This window comes from Eretmochelys imbricata, chromosome 4 (assembly GCF_965152235.1).
Source record: "Eretmochelys imbricata isolate rEreImb1 chromosome 4, rEreImb1.hap1, whole genome shotgun sequence".
Classification (NCBI taxonomy): domain Eukaryota; kingdom Metazoa; phylum Chordata; order Testudines; family Cheloniidae; genus Eretmochelys; species Eretmochelys imbricata.
The window spans coordinates 73,619,681-73,633,016 of record NC_135575.1 but is presented as its reverse complement, the minus strand read 5'-3'; positions in this window follow the sequence as shown (position 1 = coordinate 73,633,016).

Genomic DNA, 13,336 nt, shown 5'->3' with positions numbered 1-13,336 from the left:
TCTCTGACAATATATTCAGAGATATATGGAATTGCTACTACTCATCACAAAAATGATACTGTACTTCGACTCCCATAAAATGACAGTAGCTTAATGCAAGATAGAATTCTTCATAATGAAAGGTGAGTTCATAAAGAAATGTTTAAACAGGTATCCAAAAAGGCAGTACAGCATAACTAGCCACCTAGCAAGCTGTCCTTGGGATTCAACCCTGGAGCACTACTTTAGAATACCTTTCAGTTGTCCATTTTTAAAAGAAAAATACTACTGAAGGCTTTTCCATATGTATAGTAAGTGACTTCAATCATACTGTAACAGAGTTACTGTGCAGAGTGGAAATGAGTAACTGACCCACCCACATACAGCCTCTAAGACATCGGCCTCCTCCCAGATGGAAAGAAACAGTGTCTCAGAAAGTAACCCTGAGAGGAAGTTCACAGGGTGTATCTGTGCTTCCTGCTTCTGGGATAAAGCAGGAGTCATTTGTAATAGTCATGCTAAAAACACAAGGAGTGGAGCTGCCTCTGTATCCTCCCTCAGTGATAAATACATGTGGTTCTGTTTACTGAACTTGTTATTCCGGTGCTGTTGGCTATTTGTGCTAACCCTCCAATAAGGAAACTGTGGTCATATAAAAATCCCATAGTCCTCCCTGGACACATGCTAATCCAAGTAAAGGCGGACAGAGAGGAACAATAGAGTAATGCATCAGCAGGAGGTTATTTTATGGATATATTTGGTTAATTTGTAATTTCATTTCTACTTTGCATCAGTACTGCCTTTTCCCCAGTCCTACAAATACTTTCTATCATGCTTAATCGGACTGAAAGACTGGGCCCTTTAATTATCACAGACCTTGGATATATGGCGATAGATGCTTTAGAAATACCTACGTTAGTTAGACAATATGCTAATCATAACAGACTACACATGTAAATTAGTAACTATAGATGGAACATAAACCGATACACCTCCCCTATATACAATGGGGCAAATTCTCTTGTTCACCAAGGTCACTTTGTGCCTCTTACATGGCACAAAGTAAACGTAAAGTGGCAAAAGAAGAGAGGGGGCATGTCAGGGATGTAGAAGGCTGATGAAAGCCTCTTTATCCATTCTGCCTGAGCAGAGCTCAGGCGTCGTGGAGAATCAAGCGCTGTAACTTAAGCAAATATTGAAGCTCCGAGTAAAACCTACCAATCAAGTGAATCAAAAATAAGGTGAAGACATCCTGTAAGGTGCTGAGTTCCTTCTTCTAAGTGCCCTTAACTCCTATTAAAGTCAGTGGCAGATTAGAACATTCTGCACTTTATAGGAATATCTTGCCAGATTAGGCCCAGCTTTACAAATTCATTCCACTGTGGCTAGATAAAGGACTCCTCAGAGAGTGCTACATCCTATATGCAACAATAGTCAAGAAAAATAGACTGTTTCCATTACAGTTGTGTAAATATGAAGTACTTTGACATTAACAGAACTGTTCAGCATTTGTGCCAGCACATACGAGTAGAACTTGGCCCAGTGTGACTGTATTAAACTGTAAATCCAGCAGTATGTTTTTGCTCAGTGGGAGCAAGCAGTTAACAAGTGTATCATCCTTGAGTTTGCCTCCCATGCCTTTGGCAAGATCAGCTGATGTCTCCTGAATAATTGCCTCCCTCTATACTCTCACTCCAAGGATTTTGAGACACAAAAAATGGATTTATGGGATAAGGCTGGATCAGATGCTAGTCTCTACACAAGTTGCAAATGGCTTTAATAAGAAGCATGCAAGGCCCATAACAGCCTGCAAATCAATGCCATGAGTAATATTACAGTCCCTTATGTAACTGTGGGCTGTTCAGCTTCAGTCAAGAATGTCCTTCACTATAGAATGTGTCACTCCAACCAGCTCTTGAATGAGCTTATCAGCAAGCTTATTCATACTGCTGCTGAATTTTGATGAGTGTCTGAGGTAGTTCCAGTATTTTTCTGATTTTCTGTTTAAAAGCCTCTAACTTATTAGAGCACTGTGCAAATCAGAGAACTCCACTGAAATCATTATTAATACCAGTTTCAGCATGGTCCTGCTAGTTAGTTCTGTAACCAAATGAAGGATCATTATATGGAAACATTTTATAGGGCAGTATAAAGTCTGTGAGCTAAGTTTGGCACGAGTTCCCCTCTCCCTGTTAAAAGGTTTTAACTCCATCCATCCATCATGAGACTTTTCATAGACTGTGGAAATGAGTATTGTAATGGTGCTGTACTTCAGCAGTGTAACAATGGACAGCAAAATCTTGCTCACACAATGAGAAAACTTTTTAAAAAATGGACATAGCAAGTCAAAGTATAAAAATACACATAATGAGCATAGTAAGTTAGCCTTCTAGAAAATTGTATACCATAATATAATCTTTCATAACACATGCAATTGATAAAAACAAGAAAGGTTGTTGTAATAAGTCATAATCTTGTGAAATATCATAAGCATTTTTTCTTGATCATAAAATGCATGTATTTAAATGGGGATCTTTGTGAAATAAAAAAAATATGGGCAGAGAAAATATTTTGTTTTATCAAAAAATAATAGAAAGCCAGTAGAAATTATAAGAATTTTGACTATGAAATGTTATTTGGAATAAAAAACTGAAAGAAAAAAAATCTACTTTACATAAGAATAAAATCCTACACTCTGTTAAGTTATTTATCTGCTCTTGGTGCTAAAAAAAACCCCTTTAAGTTATATTTAAGGAGAAACATACAGGATAAGACTCTCAATAGAAGTATCTGTCACTATGGTATTGGAGAACCTATTACATGATGATCAAGTAGTAACTAATATTTCTTATAAAATTTCCATTTCATAAAACAAAGAAATATAAATAAATTTAAGAATAAAGTAAGCACAGAACTATGGCTATGATATGTTTGATGCATTCCTGGCACTGGGCTGGAGTCATGAAGGACAGTGTACTCCAGCCATCCAGCCATGATCAACACACAGGTATGGCTGGCAGGGAGTTGTTCTTGGAATAAGATCCGTTGTCACCTGTACTGATCTGTAAAGTGTTTAATAGAAGGCTGTTCTAATATGGTCAGGCGCAGTGAAAATGGAGGAACAAGGACCTTTATAGATTGTGTAAGGGTCAGAAAGGAGAGGGTTCAGTGCATTGTGGGGATGGGAGCGGAGGACTATTAAAATTCAAGAGGTGTTACATGCTCCTTACCCCGGTCCACACTGCACACTGGCACAGGTACAGGGCCATGACACAGCCTAAGGCATATACTTACTCACCCTCTATTCACCTTCAGGCATGTGCTTCTGAGGTTTAGGTGTGGACAATTAGCGGGGTTATGGCACAACCAAGCACATGTACTGTCACCAGCATAGATGTTCCTTACGTGTAATTTTTGTTTCACATTATTGGGTTTGCTTTTTGTCTAGCATACTTGACAAGAGAAAATTGCTTCTTTTTGTTATTATGCATTAATGGGTATCTCAGGGTTAGCAAAGTTCAAAAATCTAAAGGAATACTCATTCCAATGAATTTAGTTCATATCCTACACATATTAACAAGTAAAAGAGGGAAGGCATTTTATTCAACTATCTTTGGGGAATTCATGTAGATTTTAATAACATTAATATTCATGACTATTTCATTTAATATTTGAAAGCAAGTTGAGCTGTATGAATACCAATATATACACACATACACACACACACACACACGACATAGGTCCTTGTTATCTTGCACATCACCCTGAGTCTAGTATAAGTTACTTCCCTCATCCGTCATCTCTTACGTGACTGTTCAAGTTTGCTTCTTGATAATCCTTTCTTTCATACTGGCCAGCCTGTCCACCTGGATACTCACCCTCCCAAAGAATTTTTGTAATTCATGCACTCTATTAAAAAAATCTGCCATCTGATATGTCTCACTGTTTAGTCACATTAATAAATAAATTTATCTTCATAAATGATCTGGAGGATGGTGTGGATTGCACTCTCAGCAAATTTGCAGATGATACTAAACTGGGAGGAGTGGTAGACACGCTGGAGGGCAGGGATAGGATACAGAGGGACCTAGACAAATTGGAGGATTGGGCCAAAAGAAATCTGATGAGGTTCAATAAGGATAAGTGCAGGGTCCTGCACTTAGGACGGAAGAATCCAATGCACAGCTACAGACTAGGGACCGAATGGCTAGGCAGCAGTTCTGCGGAAAAGGACCTAGGGGTGACAGTGGACGAGAAGCTGGATATGAGTCAGCAGTGTGCCCTTGTTGCCAAGAAGGCCAATGGCATTTTGGGATGTATAAGTAGGGGCATAGCGAGCAGATCGAGGGACGTGATCGTCCCCCTCTATTCGACATTGGTGAGGCCTCATCTGGAGTACTGTGTCCAGTTTTGGGCCCCACACTATAAGAAGGATGTGGATAAATTGGAGAGAGTCCAGCGAAGGGCAACAAAAATGATTAGGGGTCTGGAACACATGACTTATGAGGAGAGGCTGAGGGAACTGGGATTGTTTAGTCTGCAGAAGAGAAGAATGAGGGGGGATTTGATAGCTGCTTTCAACTACCTGAGAGGTGGTTCCAGAGAGGATGGTTCTAGACTATTCTCAGTGGTAGAAGAGGACAGGACAAGGAGTAATGGTCTCAAGTTGCAGTGGGGGAGGTTTAGGTTGGATATTAGGAAAAAGTTTTTCACTAGGAGGGTGGTGAAACACTGGAATGCGTTACCTAGGGAGGTGGTAGAATCTCCTTCCTTAGAAGTTTTTAAGGTCAGGCTTGACAAAGCCCTGGCTGGTATGATTTAATTGGGATTGGTCCTGCTTTGAGCAGGGGGTTGGACTAGATGACCTCCTGAGGTCCCTTCCAACCCTGATATTCTATGATTCTATAAAATAATAAAAAGACTAACAAATTATATCACAGTCCCTGCATCTGCAGTCTTCAAACCTCTATGTCTTCTTGAATGTTTCTCTACAGAATTATTTAAAAGTTGTTGTTGTTTTTTTCTCCCCTCAAGGCAACTCACTTTACCTTGCATTTCATAAGAAATGTTTGTGTACATTTAGCCTTATCCAGAGAATTCGGGTGGGAGGGGGGGAAATTGGGGAGATTTTTCCTTTTTCCCCCCCTTTTATTATGTAAAAGCCTGTTCAAAACACGTTGAGGATACTTTCAAACATATATTCTAGTTAACCAAGAAGAAAGCATACTTTAAAATATTTGTGAGGAGTGAAGCATAGGTGCATATTCCAGATTCCTGTGTTGCTGTTAAAGGGACTGATCACGAAAAATAAAAAGATTTACAGTAGCAGCCAGCTAACATCTGACATATTATGCTGCAGGAATTCTGTTCACAGCAATAAACTGTAGCAATCTGCATGCTGCTTTTGAAATCACTGTCTCTGAAATAGGCCTCCACAGCAAAGTTCATTTTCAAAAAGTGTTGCATCAGATGCTGAGACAGAAATAAGAATGCACTCTGGATAGCTTCTTCATGATGGCCCTGTCATGTATTGACATTTATTACACTGGTTCAACTGTCCAAAACAAACTAAAACACTCAACATTTATGTTGAGTAGTAAACTTCATTATTGTGACTTGGAAATCCTAATGAATAAAAGGAGAAAGTGTCCTATTAGTAAATTGTTTTTATTTCCGCTAAAGAAACATTTATTTAATAGTAGTCTATAAATACTCATCTGAGATCTCAAACAATTTTGGCTTTGACTTCAGCTTGGGTTCACACCAGAGTAAAAGAGGTGAACAGAACCTAGTGTCTGCTCACGAATGCATTTATTTAATCAATTGAACACACTAAGATTTATACATGCAAAACAGGATTACAACTCTAGATTAATTTGAGCCATTCAATATATCAGGCTCTTAGGCAAACTCAGATCTGGCATATACAGCATGTTGTAGGCAAGTCCACCTGTTGGGGTGAAAAATGATAATTTATTTCCAGTAGGATTAAAGGCAGCATTTTCATTAGAAAATAGAAAGCAAGATCCTAATTACAATAATGTGCTGATCAATTCCCTTCAGGTTTGATCCTATTGGAGGTCTGAATTTTCTCACTGACGTGTGTTTAGTTAAAATCAGAATAACCTCATTTTAAAGTCAGCAATAATGTCTAGCTTCACCTCTTAAATGATAAACTCTTCTTGCATTTCTGCAGAAAGCAAAACCAAATCAGAATAAAGCCTCATGGTTGCCGATAGAAAAATGAGTATTAGATGATCTAGTTGATCTCCCTGTGTGACATGCCCCAGGTACAATCTGGACTGTGGAATTGCTGTGCCCCTTAACTCTCTAGCTCAGATTACCTCTCACACTACTCTGCTAGTGACAAGCAGTCGTGGGAAGGCACACCCAAAGTTAAACAAAGGCTCCCACAGCCACTCATGAACTGTTTACAGGGAGACACCTGAAAATTTACCCAGCCCCAGCCTTGCACCCCAGAAACGTGCATCTTACATTGCTCAGGACCCCCGTGATCAGAGTAGGCTCATTAATTAGTTCATCATTCCATAAAATGATATGAATATCCACCAGCCCTTATAATCTGAGTAGATTCCCCAAACTTCAACCAAAACCACCCTGGCTTAGATAAAACTAACATATGTTTATTAACTACAGAGAGATAGATTTTAAGTTATTATGAGTGGGATAGGCAAAGAAGATCAGAATTGGCTACAAAAAGAAATAAAAGACAGAATTGCAGTTTAATTCCTAAACTTTATCAAGCTAAGGCAAATTTGAAGCAATAAGATTTCTCTTACCCAAAAGCCTACAGCAGTGTGTGGTAACAGGAAAGTTTTCCCAGTTAGAACCACTCCACCAAGGTCAATGTTGTTTCTTTGTCTTCCAAATAATATTGCTGCCTTCAGTATAGATGGGGGAGGACAGATGGCCAGGGGCCTTTGTTTCCGCTTTTTATATTTTGGCCCTTTTTACTGGAAAAGTCCTTGCTGTATCATGGGGTAAGGTAGTTCCACAGCCTATGTGCTCTGCACTCAGTCTCATGTGAATTGCAAATTCCTGCTTGCACCTCCTGTATACGTACAGCTTGACATGTGAGGTTTGTGTTTACAGCACCTGTGTTATTTCTAGGGAGCTGGTCTGTGGACATCTCCCAGACTCACAACATGTTTCAGTAACAAACATATAACAAACTCTCATAACCTAATCTACAATCTTGATGCACACATTTTAACAAGGTGTAGTGAGATGGAGTGGCCTCCCTCGGAACTGGAGAGTGGGGACCACTACACTCACCGTGGTGGGCGGAGTCAACTCCACCCACCCCCAAGACTGGAAGACTCAGGGCAGGGGAAGTAGTATAAAAGGAGAGCCGTGGAGTTCATTTGGGACTGGGTCAGTAGAGGGAGCAGACATCTCTTCCAGGCAGCAGAGTCCTCCACAGGATCCCAGACCAGCCCCCGAGGGGAGCAGCCCCCTGCTGCCAGAGGAGACGGGAGACCCTGCAGAGGACTGAAGTGACCACCGCCTGACTGTGAGGAGAAGAGACAGAGCCCCAGTTCAATAGAGCACCAGTGACTAAGTGGGGTAGGAAGCAGTGCAGGGGAGATAGACTTTGATCTGGTTAAGCTGACAAGAAGCAAGGCAGCGTGGTTCAGGGGTTTCCCCTGCTAACCCAGTGGCAGGACTGCCCACCACTGATAGGGCCCTGGGCTGGAACCAGGTGAAGTAGGGTGGGGCCTGATCCTCCTACCCCCCCCCCCCCCCCGCTGCCATCCCACACTTGGGGTGGCTGAAAACTCATTTTAGGCCAAGAGGCCTGCACCTATAGACTTAACTGCTGCCTGTCCCAGCCAGGAGGGCTGTTTGTGCTCTGCCCCACCCAAAAGCAGCCAAAGCTTCTCCCATAGCCAATTTCTTACTGGCTGCCTGTAAGAGATGCAGTGGCCTCCCTCACCACTCAACAGCGAGTGACCATTACACTGGGCAATAATATTCAGCAGACTATGACTTTTCCAATGATACCTCACAAATCATACTTTGTACAAGATATATCATAATTTTGTAAAAGTGGTGACCATAAGAATGTAGATTGTTAGTAAACTATCTTTGGCCAAAATGCCATCCATAGTATAACAGCTGTTGAGTACAAGTATTGCAAAAGAAAAATTGAAATTTGAGCATTGTGTTGTAATTGATTAAAGTATGTGTTCCCCCATATCGCATCCAACAAATATAATTTCTATGAGCTTTGTTTGGTTTCTAAATTCACAGAAAAAATTAAATCAAATATTATCTCTTGATATTTTACAGTAAGATGACTGCAGGTGCTTCAAGATGTTGATTCCTACTCACATAATGAAAGTTAAGCACTTGCTTAAGAGCTTTGCTCTTTTGAGCCCCAGTGCACTTCAGGATCAGGTCCTTATTTTCCAAGGACATCTATTTCATCTACTCACACTGTATGAAAGAGGACTGGATAGCTAAGAGAATATGGGACCTTTCACCTCTAGCTTTGTATCAACTAAAAGATGTAAGCACTAGAGATGGCTGTTCAATGGCTTATTTGAAAGGAGTTAGTGTTTCCAGTCAAGTTCTTAGTAGGTAAATAGCTGCACAAAAACACCATCTCATTTGGCACCCAGTTGGTACTCCCAAGAGAAGCTGCTGCCAGAAATAGTTCCTTACAAAGGACTCCTCCAGGTCTGGGTTTGAGGCACACTGATGAGAAATGGTGGAAAATGTGCATTATAACTGCCCAAGCTCTTTCTGTTAAATGGATACATAGATGGTCTTGGTCTCCATGACTGTCATGGTAACACCTTTCAAAAACACATATGGGACTAGACTGTGTCCCTTTATGCCCAGTCATCCAGACCTATTCCCATTCTTTGTGGAAAACTAAAGGCTCAGGAAGATACTTCATCCCTTAGTATTGAGATGATTCTTACCCATTGTCACTTCTCTCTCCAGAGTTCCCCCTTACCCAGTCAGCAGAGTTACTTTGACCAGACACTTGGTAGATTACTTGGAATTTGTAGATGCTTGAGAGAGCAAAGTAATTTGATTCTGAAATTACTCTGCAAAACAATTGTCTATCAATTTCCTTTGTATTGAAAAAAAAAATTGACATTTAAAAACTCCACTGCTAGTAATGGTAACCAAAACAAAAGAGGAGAAGAGTGGGGAGAAGGAGGGAGAGAGAGAGAGAAATTAAAATCATATTTGAACCATAATTCAAAATACTTGATTAAAATACCCAGAATGAAAACAAATTCTTATTCTGAGAGAAGAGTGTGAAAGAGTGACTGAGACTCAAATGTGCATAATATCTTGCAGACCAAGTAAATATGAACAGGCTCCCATATCTGCCTCTGTAAATTACAACAATTTCATATGCTTTCATCTTATCTAGAGGGATGAAAAAACCAGAAACCACATTCACCCTTTTTATAGCAGCCATAGTCAACAGATTAGGTTTTTTAAAGTCTCTCACAGGTATAGGTTCAACAAATTATTAAAATCTGTCTGAAATTCACAAGATTGGCATAAACCCCCATGGGATGTGGGTGCACACAACTTCTGCACCAGGATGAAGTGAAACTGAAAACAGATTTCGAGAGCGGGGGGGAGGGGGGAATATATATTACCCCAGCCTCAAAAATCAAGCTCTCTCTGGTTACTACATTTCATTGTGATTTTTTGGAGGTTATTGTTGGCTTCAATAGAGAAAGGGGAAAGGATATTGTATTGTGAAAGAGCACATACGGGTGAGTCCAGTGGACTGTCGTAATAACTGGCTATGGGAGAGAAGACAAAAATGGCGTTTGTGGAGAGAGGCTGGGGGCAGTAGATGGGCAGGGGGACTTCTTGTTAAACAAAAGGAAGAGGCTACTTTGAAGTATCCATGCCAGGGTCAAAGGCACTGTGTGATTCCTGAGACAGCTCAAATTATTACTATGCCAGCACAAGACATCTTGTACTCCAGTGTGTGACACAAAACACAATCAGTGGAGATCACAGTAGCAGTTCATACCCTCCCATGGGATATGTCTACACTGCAATGTAAGCCCAGGGATGGTGGGACTCAAGTCAGCTGACCTGTGTTAGAGAACCCTGGGCTTGAGCATATACATTGTATTTTAACTCTCTACATTAAGACTTTAACCTTTGTCATCTATATTGCTGTGTGCAGACCCAAGTCAAAGTAATCATATCGCAGAGTCCCTTGCCCTCATGCCAAAATGTGGCCGCTCTAACCATAGAACCATGGTGCATGGTGTGAAAACTTTACTGCCTGCCCTTCAGATTACCAGGAATCAGTTCTCCATTGCAAACCCAGGAGGCTCTCTGATAGCATACTTGCAGACCAGTGATCAGAAGAGAATTGGTTAATGCTGGCATTAGCTGCTGCTGTTTGCAAAGCAGGGCGTGCCTTCTGTTTTCAATAGAATTGGTTGCAAATTGTAGAGAGGACTAAGATAGCTGTCCCATGGAATTGTGGGATACTTCTGGTTGACCCCTGGGACTTGAGTCATGGAAGGCTGTGTCTACACTGCAAAGCAATAGGGCTTGGGCCCTGGCTTAATTCAAGCTCAGCCCCTCCAGAGGCCTAGGGTCCAAGCCCTGGAGCGCAATTGCAGTAGGTGCAAGGTGGGTTTGGCTTGAGCCTGGGTTCTAGCTGAGGCTTACATTGCAGCATGGACATACCCACGGTGCTCTCTGAAGGCTCATGTTTGACAGCATAGTTTGAACTGGCATAAAAATGGAAAAGGGGTTATGCAAACCTTTCAAACCTCAGGGAGATTCTGTTTGAGAAATGAGCAGTGGTTCATATATTTTCACATTTTAGCTAATGAATTCACCATGTCTTGCCATACATTATCTATCATAGTCCTGAGTACAGGGAAAGGGAGGGAGACAAAGCTGGGGAGAGACCTTTGACCTCATTCATGGAGGTTAAAGCCTGGCTCAACTTTCCTCCCCCTTTCCATAGGGGAATGTAAAGGGGTCTTGTAGCTGTGCAAGACTTACCACCATGGCACCTCCTGCTGGCCATTCTGGAATTAGCTTAAGTCTTTCCATAGGGCACCCTCCTCCGGTGAGGTCTCGCTCGCCGTTACTCCCACTTTGCCATCTCCACCACTCTGTGACCCGTGTCGCTCCCCAGACCATGGCATCCTCTTCTGGCACTAGCACCTTATCTGCCCTTCCGCCAGGGCCTCAGTCTGGCAGCAGTCAGCCAGAAGCTCCTTCTGCTCTGCTACCCTGCCCAGCACTCTTCTAGCCATGGTGCTCCTAGTCAGCCAGTCCTTCTCCCTAGCAGGCCAGAGAGACACTACCCCTGCTGTGTTGAGCAGCCCTTTATATATGACCCATGCTGGCTCTGATTGGCCCCCTGCAATAAGCCACCTCCCTGCAATAAGCCACCTCCCAATTGGCTTGCTTAGTGAGCCATCCTCTAATTGGAGGGTTCTGCACAGGCTCCCTCTGGTCCGCTTTACCCCTTCCTCCTCCTGGTGTGGGGCAACTGCCCCACCGCAGGTATCCAGAAGGAAAGCCTCACAAAAATGTTCTCCTCAAAGCTCCTTGAATGGGTTTCTGCCAGGGAGGAGATGATATGGGCCTTTATTCTTAACTCTGCTGTTGAACATCTTTCTGCGGCTAAAAAGTCTATTAGGGTAGACTGTCTCCTTGAGCATCAAGGAGCTCTCTCGTTGTAATGTTTGAGAAGTGTGTTAAAGGAGAGAATATATCCCCAATTATTCATACCACCACTATGCATTTACATTATTAAAAGCATTGAAGCAATTTCCTCTTGCTTCAATCTCATTGAAACAGTGTAAAAAAAACTTTACATATGCTGTCTGTAATAGTAACACTCTTCTGTGGAAAAGGCTGGGAAAAGACAGGTAGGTGGCCTCTATGAATTGAATTGGTGGTTTCCATATCACATGATCTCATAAACCACCTTCAACATCTACCATCAGAAAGGCCAAAAGCATGGAGATTAAATCTAATAGAAGTTCTCCCTACACAACAGAATTGAAGTCTATTAGTGAGAAAACTTGCATTGACCGTTCTTGTATGCTGTACCTGGTTTGTGGCCAAAGGACTTCAGTCTGCTGACTCTCAATAGCACTAGATTTCCTTTAAAATAACTCACACTAATTTTAAGGACCCAAGTTAGACTAAACCATAAATACTCAAAATTAGGCAAAAGAGGTAGAGAGTAAAAACACTAAGAGTATGGGGTGGTGAGAGAGAGTTTTCACTTCATGGTTTTTTACTGTTAAATTCTGACACAAAAGTTTTCATTGTTTTATTAAAACAATTATTGCCATTCATCTTCCAGAGTATATTATACACTGTAGTAAATGTCTATGTATTGCTCTTCACTCCCCTCCCCCCTTCTCCAGTTCAACTGAACTGTTCAAGAAAATATGCAATATAAACAAGCTATTCTAAATTTCATATTGCCAGGCAGAGGACTTGCTCTTAAGTATAGATGTTTAGGTTGAAAGGAAGAAACAAGATTGTCTCAGCACTGTTGCTTATCTCATACAGCCAGAAACTCCAGTAAGATGATTTTGGAAGTATTTTTGGTCCAAAAAAGATTAGAGAGAGTCTGAAATGGACTTTGTGGATTAATGTAAATTGTTTTTTTTCCCCCTTCTGAGAGCTGGTCCAGGAAATGTGACAATGTAACATGCCTCAGGTTTGCATATCATGATGAGCCATGCAAGAGGTTTTCTTTAAATAGGTTTTCCGTCAAGGAAAGAAAATTGAAGTTAAGGATTTCCATGGCACTTGTTCGTTCTGCCATGGTCAATAATTGCAAGGTGTCAGTGGGGCTCTTGTATTGAAAACTTTGCAACAGCAGCTGCTGGTTTCTCTGTGAACAAAAATGTAAAGGAGCCAAAAAACACAAAGTCTGGTCTTGTCTCCACCCTCCTAACACACGAAGTCGGTCTAGTTACGACTGTGGAAATAGGAGAATGTGAGTAGCAGGAGAGAGCACATTTGGTACTAAAGCATGAGTACCCTGAAAATACTAGATACTGTCAGTGATTAGATGGCCCAGTTATGTGAACCATAGAAAAATATAGCAGACACAGCAACAGGAAACCAAGAGAAAGCATAGTGTGAGGACATAAACACAGAGCCATGCTTTAAGCAGCTGCTAGAGAACCCCCATACCAGGGAATTAAGAACCCCACTGCAACACATCCTCGTCCTCCCTGGTAACTGTGGAGGACCAGGAACGCCTATAACCTTTCTATGTAATGAAAGATTAAAACTTAAAGTATAAATCAATGTATATGCATAAGCAACAGTTCAAAATAAACTTCAAATT